Raw genomic sequence first — 13387 nt, forward strand, 5'->3', positions numbered from 1 at the left:
GCGGGGCCGTGCCACCTCACTCCTGCTTCTTGGAGTTATTGATCACCACGTAGTCATAGAGGACAGAAGCAGGAAGAGGAACATGCCCAGCATGTTGGTGAAGATGGCCATCTGCACTTCCATGATCATTTTGTTTCTTGGCATTCCCACAGTGCTTGCAGAAAGGGAACAGCTTTGCAGTGCCGGACTGCAACTACAAGAAGTCTGCATGCATCAAAGGAAATGTGGCTGGCCTGGAGTGGCAAGCAGAGCAAATGGCCACTCTAGTCCCTCACTCTGCCACCTCTGTGCCATTCTAATTTTTAAGAAATTATTTTCTTCAGTGAGCTTTTCATCTTCCTTTTCCATTTGGCCAGTTCTGCTTTTTAATACATTCTTCTCCTCATTGGCTTTTTGGTCCTCTTTTGTTAGGCTATTTTTCCAGGTGTTATTTTCTTTAATATTTTTAGGTCTCCTTTAACAAGCTGTTGACTTGTTTTTCATGATTTTCTTGCATCACTCTCATTTCTCTTCACACTTTTTCCTTTACTCTTTTACTTGCTTCTCAAAATCTTTTTGAGCTCTTCCATGGCCTGGGAGTGATTCATATTTTTCTTGGAGGCTTTGGATGTAGGACCTTTGACTATGTTGTCTTCTTCTGGTTCTATATATTGTTCTTCTTTTGTCACCAAAGTTAGGTTCTATAGTCTGACTTTTTTGTTCTGTGTGCGCATGTTCCCACCCAATTACTTGTGTTTTAAACTCTTTGTTAAGGTAAGTGTCTGCTTGCAGTGTGGAGATGTACTGGCCCAAGCTTGAGGGGTTTTGTGTAGCTGTTTTAAGAGATACTTCTAGGGACCTGTAAATTTTCAGGTCTTCCAAGGTGGTATGATCAAAGGAGAGGTGTTTACTCCTTTTATGGCCTGTGCTCTGGTCTGTGAGTGACCACAAGCACTCTTTTCTGCCTTGGAAATTTGAGGAGGAATCTCTCTTCACCACTGCCACAAGCTCCACCATGCCAGCTGTCCTCCTTGCCCAGGACTGCCACTCGGGTCTGTGACCCAAATCCAATCATGGGCAAAGCAAGAGAGTCCTGCCTCAGCACCAGCAAAGAGTTCCCTGAGTCCCCCACTGACCAGCCACTCCATCTCCCCATCATCTGTGGTCCAAGAGCTCCAGAAGCAGCTGCTGCCTTGGGCTGTGCCAGTACTAGGGCTGGACTGCTTTCCTCTCTCACCCAGGTTTGAGAACCTTTCCTAATGACCTTCCAAGTTGTCTTTGGTTTTTGTGGGTTGAGAAATTTGGAAACCGCTCCAGCTGCTAATGATTCAGTCCTCTGAGGCCTACTCCAGGTTCACTAGGCTCTATCTTTGTCTGTGCAGCCACGCTAAACTGTGCTCCTCTCCCAGCCTGGCACAACAGACCTTTCCCATCAACCGTCTAGATTGTCTTCTGCTGGAACTTTGTTTCAGTCTGTGTTTTTGCGTGTTCTGCCACTCTCAAATTTTTTAAAGCCATTTTTAGAGGTATTTGGGGGTTTGGGAGAGAGTTCAAGTAAGTCACTGTTTTTACTCCCCTATCTTGGCTCGCCACCCACCCACCCCCACACTTGCAGGACTTTCTTTATGACCTGGGAGCATAAGGAGTTTTCATTTTGGAGTTTCTTTCAAGAAATGATCGTAGAGTCTTTCAAGTTGTACTTTGCCCTCTGATTCTAAGACTTCTGGGCATTTTACTTTTCTTTATAATATCTTAAACTATTATGTGAAGCCCTCTTTGTTGTTCCTGGTTTTTAGATTGTCCAATGACTCTTAAGTTATTTCTCCTCAATCCATTTCTAGGTCATTGTTTTTTACATGAGATATTACACACTTTTTTCTTTTTTTCATTCTTTGAATTAATTTCATTTTTTCTTCTTGTCTCATAGAGTTGTTAGCTTCTGTTTGCTCAATTCTAATTTCTAAGTAGTTTTCATCAGTACTTTTTTTTACCTCTATTAAATCTTTCTTTCACTGTTCTTTTTCAGTTCTGCTTCCACTCTTAATTGTTTTTTAAAATTATTTTTGGACCACATAAATCATCAGCATTTCTATATATTACCAACAAAGACCAATAGCAAGACATACAAAGAGAAATTCCATTTAAAATTACTTTAGACATCATAAAATATTTAGGAGTGTACCTAACAAAACAAACCCAGGAACAATATGAAAATAATTACAAAACACTTTTCACACAAATAAAGTGAGATCTCAATAATTAGAAAAAAAATCAGTTGCTCACTGGTAGGCCAAGCTAATATAATAAAAATGACAATTCCATCTAAGCTAATTTAGTTATTCAGTGCCATACCAATCAAAATACTATATCTATATCTATATCTATTATCTATATCTATATCTATATCTATATCTATATCTATATCTATATCTATATCTATCCATCTATCTATCTATCTATCTATCTATCTATCTATCTATCTATCTAGTATATTTTATAGAGCTAGAGAAAGTAAAATTCAGTTGGAATAACAAAAGTTCTGGAATATCAAGGAAAGTAGTGAAAAGAAATGCAGGGGAAGAAAGCTTAGCCATACCAGATCTTAAATAGCATTATAAAGCAGCAATCATCAAAACTGCTTGGTGCTGGCTAAGATATAAAGTGGCGGATCAGTGGAATAGGTTAGGTATGCAGGATACAGTAGGCAATGATTTTAGTAATCTACTACTTGATAAACACAATGATCCCAGCTTCTGGGATAACAACTCACTATTTGACAAAAACTGCTGGAAAAACTGGAAAAGAGTATGGCAGAAACTAGTCTTAGACCAAAATGTACCATAATAAAGTCAAAATGGGATCACAATTTAGGTATAAAGATACTACAAGCGAACTGGGAGAGCAAGGAATAGTTTACCTGTCAGATTTATGGAGAACAGAAGAATTCATGACCAAACAGGAGATAGAGAACATTATGAACTGCAAAATGGATAAATTTCATTACATTCAACTGAAAAGTTTTTTGCACAGACAAAGCCAATACAACCAAGATTAGGAGGGAAGCAGGAAACTGGGAAAGAATTTTTAAAAGCAGTGTCTTTGATAAGGACCTAATTTTTAAAATATAGAGAGAACTAAGTCAAATTTACAAGAATACAAGTCATTCCCCAAGTGATAAGTGGTGAAACCTGATATGAACAGGCAGTTCTCAGATGAATAAATTAAAGCCCTCTATAGTTACATGGAAAAAATGCTCCAAATCACTATTGATAAGAGAAATGCAAATCAAAACAACTCTGAGGTAGCATATCACATCTATCAGATTAGTCAACATGATAAAACAGGAAAATGATAAATGTTGGAGAAGATGTGAGACAATTGGAACTCTAATGCTTTGTTGATGGAGTTGTGAAATGATCCAACCATTTTGGAGAGCAATTTGGAACTATGCCCAAAAGGCTATCAAAATGTGCATACTCTTTGACCCAGCAATAACACTTCTAGTGCTGTATCCCAAAGAGATTGTACAAATGGGAAAAGAACCCACATGTACAAAAATATTTCTAGCAGTTGTTTTTTATGGTGGCAAATAATTGGAAATTGAGGGGATGCACATCAATTGGATAATGACTGAATAAGTTGTGGTATATGAATATAATAGAATAGTATTTTGCTATAAGAAATGATGAGCAAGTGGACTTCAGAAAAACCTGGATAGACTTCTATGGGCTGATGCTGAGTGAAGTGAGCAGAACCAGAAGAACATTGTACACAGTAACAGCCACATTGTGCTATGACTAACTTTGAGAAACTTAGCCATTCTCAGCAATGCAAGGGTCTAAGACATCTCCAAAAGTCTCATGATGGAAAATGCTATCCACATCCAAAGAAAGAACTATGGAGTTTGAATGCAGATTGTAGCATATTATTTGCCAATTTTTTTCCTTCTTTTTTTTTTTTTTCTCTTTCTTGTGGTTCCCTCTATCAGTTCTAATTGGTCCTTACATGACTAATGTGAAAAATATGTTTAATAGGAATGCATATGTACAGCCTATATCAGATTATATGCTGTCTTGAGGAGAGAGGTGAGGAGAGAGGGGGATAAAAATTAAAAACTGAAAAGCTTATAGTAGTGGTTGTAGATAAATCAAAATAAATTAATAAAAAATCATTTTGGGGCTCATTTTTATCTTGTTCTTTAGTTGTTCTAGGAATTCTTGTTCATCTTATGGCCAATATTCACTTTTTCTTTGAGGCTTTGCTTAAAGATGTTTTCAAGTCGTTGTCTTCTTTCTGTCTTGAGCTTCCCTGTTAGCACAGTAGCTCTTTACTATCAGGCTCATTTTTTGTTCACTGATTCTTCTAGCCTATTTCTTGACTATGAACTTTATGTTGATGTTGGGCTGTGCTCACCTCTAGGCTTTCTCAGTTCAGACTGCAAGTTTTCAGTGCTTCCAAAGTAGTATGATCTGTTTACTGCTCTCCTTGTCTGAGCTGTGCAAGTTCCTGACCCAGCTTTGGGTCTACTGGCTTGTGGATGGTTGAGATTCTGTGGAATGTTACTGGACTCAGTCCCTGTTAGGCCACTTTGAGAATCTGTAGGTTCAGAGGTTCAGCTTATTGACTCTCCTTGTATCTGGGTCTCCTACCTCAAGTATCCCACTGCAAGCTCACATGCAGGACTAAAGGATAGTGCTGAGCACCATGCTGTGCTCTGGGACTCGGTCCCCACAGCTCTGTTTGTAAAACATTCCGGTGTCAGTGCTTAGCTACGGTAACATTGCTCACTGGCTTACTCATGACTACTCTTCTCTGCCCTACGTCTGTGGACCAGAGATGCCAGCTGGCCCCATTCCTGCTCCCAGCACTAGTATAGTGTCCCCTGGGACCTGCTCCTACCCAGAGGTTCAGTTCCAGCCCTTTTACCATCCTTGGGCACTGAAAAGCTTTCCACTGTCCTGACTGCCATTATGCTGGGCTCCTGGCCAGCTCCCAACCCAGTGTCCATAGCCGTCTCTTACTTCTTATGCTTCCTTGGGCTGGAAACATGACTCATAGTGACTTTCTCTTAGGTTTTCTGGTCAGAATGCAGTCTGGTACATTTTCTAGATGGTTAGAGAGGAGTTGAGCTGGGCTGTTTGCTATCTTGGCTCTGCCCCTGTGTATATAAATAGCAAGGTATGGTTGGGGGGAAATTCTGCATGCTTGGCCTCCTTTGCACCTCTTTGAGAGGTCACTGACCCAGCCTTTTGCCCTGAGCTCTCTTAGCTTATTTGCCATTTCGACCTTCATAATCCTGGCCACCCCAGGTCAGGCCCTCATCACGCTCTCCTGGGTCACTGCAGCAGACTCCTGAGTGGCCTCCCTGCCTCCAGTCTGTTCTTCACTCTGTTTCCAAAGGAACTTTCATGAAGCATGGGGAAGACCAGGTGACTTCCCTCCTCAGCCAACTCCAGGGGCTCTCCTTTGACTCCAGAGTAAAATTGCCCCACTCTGTCTTTCCTGCCTTAGCCTCACTGGGACTCAGTCCTCCTTCCACACTCAGTGACCCTGCCAAAATCGCTGCCCCCATGCTAAGAATTGAGTCTGCCTTCCCTTTCCACTTCCAGTTCTAAGCCCCTGCACCCAAGCTGGTACCCTTTCTTCCAATCCACACATATTTATTAAGCACTTACTATGTGCCAGGTCTTAGCCTAGGGCATATGAGTACAAAGAATAAAACAATTCCTGTTGGCAGGGAACTTACTTTCTAATGGGGAAGACCAAAAATGCATGCAAAAGTGTTCACAGCATCAATGTAAAATGAAGAAATATGCATCCAGGTTCAAGACCAGGTAGTTTGGAATGTTCCTGTGTTCTCCATCAGGGCAGAAGTTCCAGTGGGTACAAAGGTTTCTTTCTTCATCCTGGTGTTGCCAGAAGTCAGCCCTGTGCCTGGCACAGAGTAGGTGCTTAATAGATGTTGAAGTCTCTAATATCCCATGTTCCTTGTTTCTCCTCCTAAGAGACTTTTCATCTTTGTGTGTTTTCCTTTTTGTTTTCAAGGCCGAACAGCTTGTCCTGTCCAGGGTTCATGCCCTAAGAAGGTGACTGAAGACGCTGGCTTCCGAATACTCTAGCCTTTGGCTGAAGGAGGCCACCAAGCTGGATGACCTGGAGCTATGGCAAAGAGCTAGTGGGAGTGGAGTGGGAAAGGCCTGAACCACAAAGATATTTTGACTTTCGTGTAGGGCCCTGTGAGCCGATGGGGAGCCAACCTGGAGGACTTCTGAAGGGACACCACTGCCCACATCAAGGTGAGGAGAAAGCAGAATTTGCCCATTTATTCTCTGAGAGGACCAGGTTGCCAGAACCAGTGTCTCTTAGTTTGATCTCACAGGGCCCATGGTTGGGGCAGGCAAGTCTTGAGGTGAAGCAGTACTCTGGGATTGCCAGAGACCTGCCAAGTTTTCTGGGTTTTGTCGAATGCCTGTATCCTTCTCTGTGTTTCCCAGGAAGCTCTGCCCACCCTCAAGGAAAAACATCAGCTAGTCTTTATCATATGCTAAAGAAGATTCCTCGGGCATGCCAGGTAATACAAAAACTCAGATGCTTCTGGAAGCAGAGACAGTGGGGGTGGGTATCTTGGGAGGTTGCTTTTGGCTGAATCAGCATCCTTGAAAGGCTGATGCTGCTCTCAGGGGCCTGGCACTTGCCTACAGGGTTCTGGCTGGATTGCATACATGTCTGGGAGCATTTCAGATTGACATATTCTGCTCTCGCTGAGAGATGGCCACTTGCTAACAGAGCTGCCTAATGATCCTGGACCCCCTTGTGTGAAGGATGAGTATGGAGTTTACTGACCTCAAGCAACCTAGGCCCCCTCTGCAGCTCCTCTCTGGAAGTGCCCCCATGTGCCTAGCACAAACATGCAGGAAGACTAGGGAGGGATAAGACTGTCAATGAGAAGAATGTGACTTAAGAACTGAGTTGGGAACTCTCTTCAAGGGACTGAGAAATGACCTCACCAGTCTGGGGAAAGTGGCTCATGCCTACTCCCAACTGAGCTTGGGTCTTTCTCAGATGCCTCTTCTTGGAGGGATGGTAGGAGAGGAGCCCAGTCTCTGAAAGGTCTAGTATGGATGAAAGGTCAAGATTTCTGGAGCCCAGCAGTTTGCAGATACTCAGATCCTCCCCAGCAGACAGAGGGCCCAGCCTGAGGAGATCATGAATCCCCAGAGTACAGCACTGGTGTTTTCATCAGTCTCATTGTGTCCACACTTTCCTTACAGGAGCAGGAAAGCAGGGTGCTCTAGCAGATTTCTGAGTTGGAGAGGTAAGGCCCAAAACTGACTTGCAAAGGGAAGAAGAGGGAAGGAGTGCTACAAACCTAGATCAGAGAAACCACAACTCAGATTCTCTGGGGTGGGTCAGTGGAGCCAGAACACTTGTGTTAGTGTGCAAATAGGATCAATCTGAGTTGGAGTGGACCTCAGAGAACAGATGAGGGTACCGAGGCCTCGGAGGGAAATGAGCTGCCCAGGATCTCACACAGAGTAAATGTGAGTGAAGACTTGCACCCAGGTCTCTGGCTCTGTTCTTTCCATTGGGTACTGGGTTTCTTTAAACAAGCCTATTCCATTTCCTGTCCTCTGTTTGACTCCTTCCTCGCGACTATTCCAAAGTTGACCTTAACCTTTCATTTTGTCACTGTCTAGTGTGTCCCATGAAGCCCTCTGTGAAAAGAGACCAAAAGGGCTAAATGAAGATTCTCAGGCTGAGGGGTGGCCCTGGGGCAAGTCGCCTATGATAAAGCTGGGGAGTCCAATTAGACCTTCCACGTTCACGTATGGAGGGTGGTCTAACAGCAATTGCCCAGTGACCCAGGCAGGCTGATGTTCTCAAAGGCCAGATCACAGGCAATGGGGACGTCACTGCTTTACAAATGGCTGCAGGGACTCCAGAGAGCTGAGCGATAACACTGTGGCTTAATTCAGCCACTGTTCTTTGAAGGAAGTGTGGACAGAAGGACTCCAGGGTCAGGTGTCCACCAAGGGATCTGAGGCTTCCTTACTCATTCTACTCTTCCCACAGGGCAACAACACAGTCTCATATCAGAGGGCAGAGCTTCACATCTTGAGCAACTACGGTCACCCTGAGTATACCTGCATTTACTCTCTGGGTCCATGGGAAGTATGCCAATTAGCCCCTCCCCCTGTCCTACATTCCTTCCCTCTTCATCCACCTCCCTCTACCAGCAAGCAGCTCCCCGACCTTCTCCTCCCTTCCCTATGGTTAATCTCTTTTGGACACTAGGCCTCTGGAAAAGAGACAGAAGGTGGGAGCCAACCTCCATGGATCAATCTTGCCCCACTGGACCCTCACTGATATGGAGGAGAGCCACCAGCTGAGCAACTTGTGTTTCATTCCCTATCCACCTTTTTTTTGGATTTTTGGTGAGGCAGTCAGGGTTAAGTGACTGGCCCAGGGTTACACAGCTAGCAAGTGTCAAATGTCTGAGACCAGATTTGAACTCAGGTCTTCCTGATGCCAAGGCTGGAGCTCTATCTACTGTAGCATCTAGCTGCCCCCTCCACTCCCCATCCTCTTGAGGGTCAGGCAGTCAACCTCCCTGCCAGGCTCTGCTCACCCCCAAGAGTTGTGTATATGACTATGTATTATATGTTGGGTGGGTGTGTAGGGAATAGTGAAGGCCTTGCTATGCTCAGCAGAAGTCCCACAGAACCACAGCTCTAGAAAAAGGAATTTGGTGTATTAAGGGCATGACAAATTGGACAGCTGCAAAGGGTGCCTAGTAGCCAGTCTGTCATTAGCCTGTTCCAGAAGGTGGTAATGCCCCTCTCCATGGTACCTTTCATGGTTCTTTTCACCATGGCATGATGGGTGCAATGTTGACCTTGACAATGAAGAAATCAGGAAGAATGGACCTTGTCCCATTCAATCCAGTTCACACTCCCCACAGACACCTTCTCACACTCTTGTGGCACTTAGGACAGCTCACTGGGCAGCTCAGGCCAAGTGCAGGACAAAAAACCTCAGTGGTGTTGGCTGACAAGCCCTCTGGGCTCCTGAATGACAGCAGTGATGACTGGAAACTTACCTGTTTGCTGGAGTCTGGTATCATCTCCAAGAGGTGTCCACAGCCACCTGAAGACTCAGAATCAGAGCAATGGTCAGCATCTATCCCTGAGGCCTGCTCATGGATCTTCAGCCATTGGGACTCAAAGCACTCCCACAGTGCTTGCGGGGAAGCAGCTGCTGCTGCCAGAACATGGGGGCCTTGGAGGTTGGCTGCCAGAGCAAAGGCTTTCTTCAAAAGGAATCTTGGCTGGATGGAGAAAGTCCAGAACCAAAAAACATCACTTAGTTCAGTTCTCTGCAGGACATGGAATCAAACAAGCCAACATAGTCTTTGCTAGATAGTTTAAAGAGAGAACTGTTTTTTGCTGTTGTTGTTGTTGTTTCAGTGTTAAAAAGGAAACAGTTTTGCACAAACATTTCTATGTGCTGGGCTGAGTGCACCTCCTAGCACTCTCCCCCCAGCTCCCTGCTCCCTCCTGGTCCCCCAAGCTCACAGGAGGCCTCTGAAGATGGGTCTTGTTGGTCACTAATTCCCACAAGTGAGCCACACCCCACCCACATGCCCCATCCAACACTTAGTGGGATGTCTAGGAACTCACGTGACCATCTCTCCAACACTGGACCAGAGTGGCGATGTTCAGTATGGTTGAAGCAATGCCATGTTCAGAATCTTGTCATGCCATGTTGATGTTGCTTTTTTCAGACCTCAGTGAACAGGTGCACAGGAGCCAGCCCTGTGGACTCATGATCAACTGATTCTGAATTCTGACAGTTTCTCAAGCGTCATCAACAGAGCTCTCCCAGAACAGCTATTTGGGTCATATAATGACCTTGCACCTCCAAGCCCAGTGCTGACACCAAGGGAAGACAATGTGAATGAAGAATGTTTAAAGGGTGAGGGTGAAAGGGGAGTGCATGGCGGATGGAGGTAAACAACCAAAATGCTAGCAAGGGAGAGAAGGACTAGAAAGAGGCCAGGGCTGAAGAAGGACCTAGTGATGGATTGGGTGACATCTTCATGTAGGCAGACTTCACTTTCCCATCTAACCTGGGAAGGCCCAGAGCAAGAGCAGGCCCTGCTCAGAGGTGGGACAATAATAGCTGCTGGGTAGAAAGTGGAGACAAGGGAAGCAAAGAAACTTCCAGATCAGTTTTTGTCTGCGTGGTTTTCAGCCAGGCCATATTGCATTTATTTCATGAAAAGCTTTAGTCTACCATGAATGCTATAAAAATTAAGGGTGGCCCTAACAACTAATATCAGAGTAAACCTTGGGATCACAGAGACTTTCCAAAGGACAAGAGCGAATTTCTGCCCTAGTACATTTACTATGGCAAATTGATTTACATTAGAAATGATTAAAGCCAGCATCATTACCTCCTGGCTTCAGGGGATACTCTAAAGGAACCAAAAAGGCAATAACAAACCAGAGTCCTAAAATGAAACACACTCCACTCCAGTTCCTGCCGAGGCCCTTACCTATCTACCACACATGCAAAAACCAGGACCCTTGTTTCATAGTCACATGTTGGAGAAGACAAAATCACCTCTCAAGCCCCCATTTTCAGCCCAGAGAACTGCCCTGGCAAGGCTAACTGCCTCTTCCTGCTATTTGGCCCAAGCATTTTGGGTCTCAGAGAGGGCAGAGACTGCATGCCTACTATTGTACTGTGGCTTGCCAGCGTGGAAGCCAGAAGGCTGATTTTCAGTGGCCTGCAACTACTACAGACTTCCTGGTGTAGGTCATGTACAGCCACCAGATAGCTTCCCTGAAAAAATATAAAAATTAAATTGCTGAGATTATTTTTTTTCTCTCTAGCCAGTTCTATGGCATCTGGCCTTCTGTTATTGGAACCCTGAAGGCTGCTAGGTACCATCTACTGGAATATTCCGAGGCACAAAGTTCTGCCAAGCCAGGCAACCAAGCCAGAGCCTTAGAGGATGATGGCACCTGAGGTAAATGCAGGGTTGCCTCATTCTTTCTAGATATTGTCCACAGTGAGCCCTACAACCCAGAAAGTCTGCCAGAAGGCCCAAGACCTTAGAACAGAGGCTCTGTTTGGCTCTACCTGAGCTTCCAATGGCAAAAGGATCATGGCCTCCCAGAGTTCTCCCTCCCTGTCTGTCTGAACGAGATTGACTTTAGGCCCTGAACATGGGCACTCCATAATCAGGGAGGACCATTTCTGGGCAGCCTAGCCTGGCCTGGTCCAGGAGGAGTAACAGCATCTGGCTTTAGAAGGTTTGGACAGCTTCAGCTTAGGAAGTCATTTCACTGGCTGTAAGGAGACACCTAAACACCACACTCATCATTTTGAAAATGTGTTCTTTGAAGAATTAGTGATGGCTTCCCAGCACCATTCTGCTGCAATAAAATGTCCTGTTGGGTGTTGAGCCATGGTTCTGCCTCAAAGAGGTGGCATTCTGGGGTGCCAGGTTAAAAGGTTCAGTGTCATTTTCCACCCCCACCCCCCAAGGTGTGGAATAAATAGCAAGGGAAGCTCTCATGGGCCTAGCACAGAAAGACTTTTTGGCCTTCTTCTCCCTTTCCCTACAAGCTTATGAGCCAAATAGTGAAGGTATCATTTGTTCCATTTTACAGAAGAGGAAACTGAGGCTGCAAGAGGGGAGATGGCTTCCTTACAAGGCATCGCCTCCTAGTCCCAATGTGAGCAGCTGAATCTTCTTCTTCTGTACCCACTCCACTGTCTTGATTGCCTCATGATCAAAGTGACAAGAAGAACAACTGGCCTGTCACCCAGGGGATGGAGAACAGAAGAGAGAAGAGTCAGTGGGAATGGACAGAGATGTACTGCCTGCCCCTAAGAGACAAAAAGCACTAATGAGAGAAATTCCAATCCAAACAACCTGGAAGCTTCACCTCATGCTTCAGGGCTCTCTCTCCCTGTGTGAGTTAGCACACTCAGCTCAGACCATGATGCTTGGATTAAACTTATCTGGCCAGGGAGGGCACCTCAACTGGCATTGACATAATTCCAGGCCATGCTCCCCCAGCTAGCATAGAGTCCTACTGTGGTGGGCAAACTGCCCAGGCCCCAAATAAGAGAGATGGAAGAAAAGATCCCCATCAGAGGGGCGATGGGAAGAGGGAGCACAGACACACTGAGGGTGGAGCCAGGACCTGGTCCCTCCATTCTAAAAAGCAATTGGAGAATGCTGTTTATACACACACACACACACAACACACACACACACACACACACACATTGATGCTGGGATAGTACTTTGATCCCAAGGAGGTCAAAAAGACAAAGTAAGAATTTTAATTCTAATAGACAGCATTACTTTTCTGGTAAAGCAAAAAAAAAAAGTGGAATTGAAAGGAATGCCCATTGGTTGGGGAAAGGCTGAACAAGTGTAAATCTAAGATTACTAGAAAGCAAAAACAAGAAAAGAGTGGTTTCTAGGGATGTGTGACTGCCCAGCACACCAGTGCTTCTTAAAAAGATAAGAGACCAAAAGAGTCCCTGGTTGTGAAAAGCACATGGCACATTTTCTCACTCTTCTCCCAGGTGCATCCACAGCACTCACATTCATTCCCTCTGTGGGAAACAAGGTTCTGTTTACTTCATTCTGTCCTCCAAGTCTTCTCATGCTCCTGCAATTCTTCCTAGCTTTCATTTTTACTTTTTTTTTCTTTTTTGTTGGGCAATGAGGATTAAGTGTCACACAGCTAGTAAGTGTTATATGTCTGAGGCTGGATTTGAACTCAGGTCTTCCTGAATCCAGGGCGGTGCTCTATTCACTGCGCCACCTAGCTGCCCCCACTAGCTTTCATTTTTAAAAGAATACTAAGGGCCGCTAGGGGGTGCCATGATTCACAGAGTGCTTGGTCTACAGTCAAGAAAACTCATCTTGCAGAGTTCAAATCTTGCCTCAGGCACCATGGAAAATGACTCAACACCAACAATAAAGAATAGTAACATTCACTTCCATTGGGGTACCACAATTTTGTAAGATTTTTTTTTACATGGCCCTGAAATGCTAGGCCAACTTCAAACCAGCTCAACAGCTCTTCTCCAAAAGACTGATGGGAGCAAGGATGTGCATGAAAGACCCACCAGGAAGCTGTGCTCACTACCACGGGAGTGAGACCTGACATCCCCGAGGGCATGAGTCCACAGAAGTACCTACAATAAGTTGATGGGTCAGACAGGGTGAGAACTGGGATGCCCCACTGGCCTCTCCTGACCATGTGTCCAATGTGAAGTTCTGAAGTTAGGGCACCATCTAATGAAGACAGGGTACCTGTAATTCTACAACAGGGCAAAGCCTGAAAATGAACTTGTCCAAATGGGAATCTTCAAG

The 13387-nt window shown here is 44.9% G+C and overlaps 1 protein-coding gene and 1 pseudogene across 3 annotated transcripts in view; both read right to left on the minus strand.

The window, feature by feature from the left end:
- Positions 1-13387, minus strand: part of LOC110203931 (SUN domain-containing protein 2-like) — a 29574-nt gene that overhangs the window by 13864 nt on the left and 2323 nt on the right. For 2 of the 3 annotated variants that reach the window (XR_013484131.1, XR_013484130.1), the window contains exon 2: positions 9080-9307. The gene's annotated coding sequence lies outside the window, so the exon portion shown is untranslated. Of the gene's footprint in view, positions 1-9079; positions 9417-13387 lie in introns of those variants that run through there. The other variant, XM_020980319.2, reaches the window with a different exon arrangement.
- Positions 17-332, minus strand: LOC110203933 (dolichyl-diphosphooligosaccharide--protein glycosyltransferase subunit 4-like; annotated as a pseudogene).

The sequence above is a fragment of the Phascolarctos cinereus genome, unplaced genomic scaffold (genome assembly GCF_003287225.1).
Source record: "Phascolarctos cinereus isolate Bilbo 61053 unplaced genomic scaffold, phaCin_HiC Scaffold_29;HRSCAF=532, whole genome shotgun sequence".
Classification (NCBI taxonomy): domain Eukaryota; kingdom Metazoa; phylum Chordata; class Mammalia; order Diprotodontia; family Phascolarctidae; genus Phascolarctos; species Phascolarctos cinereus.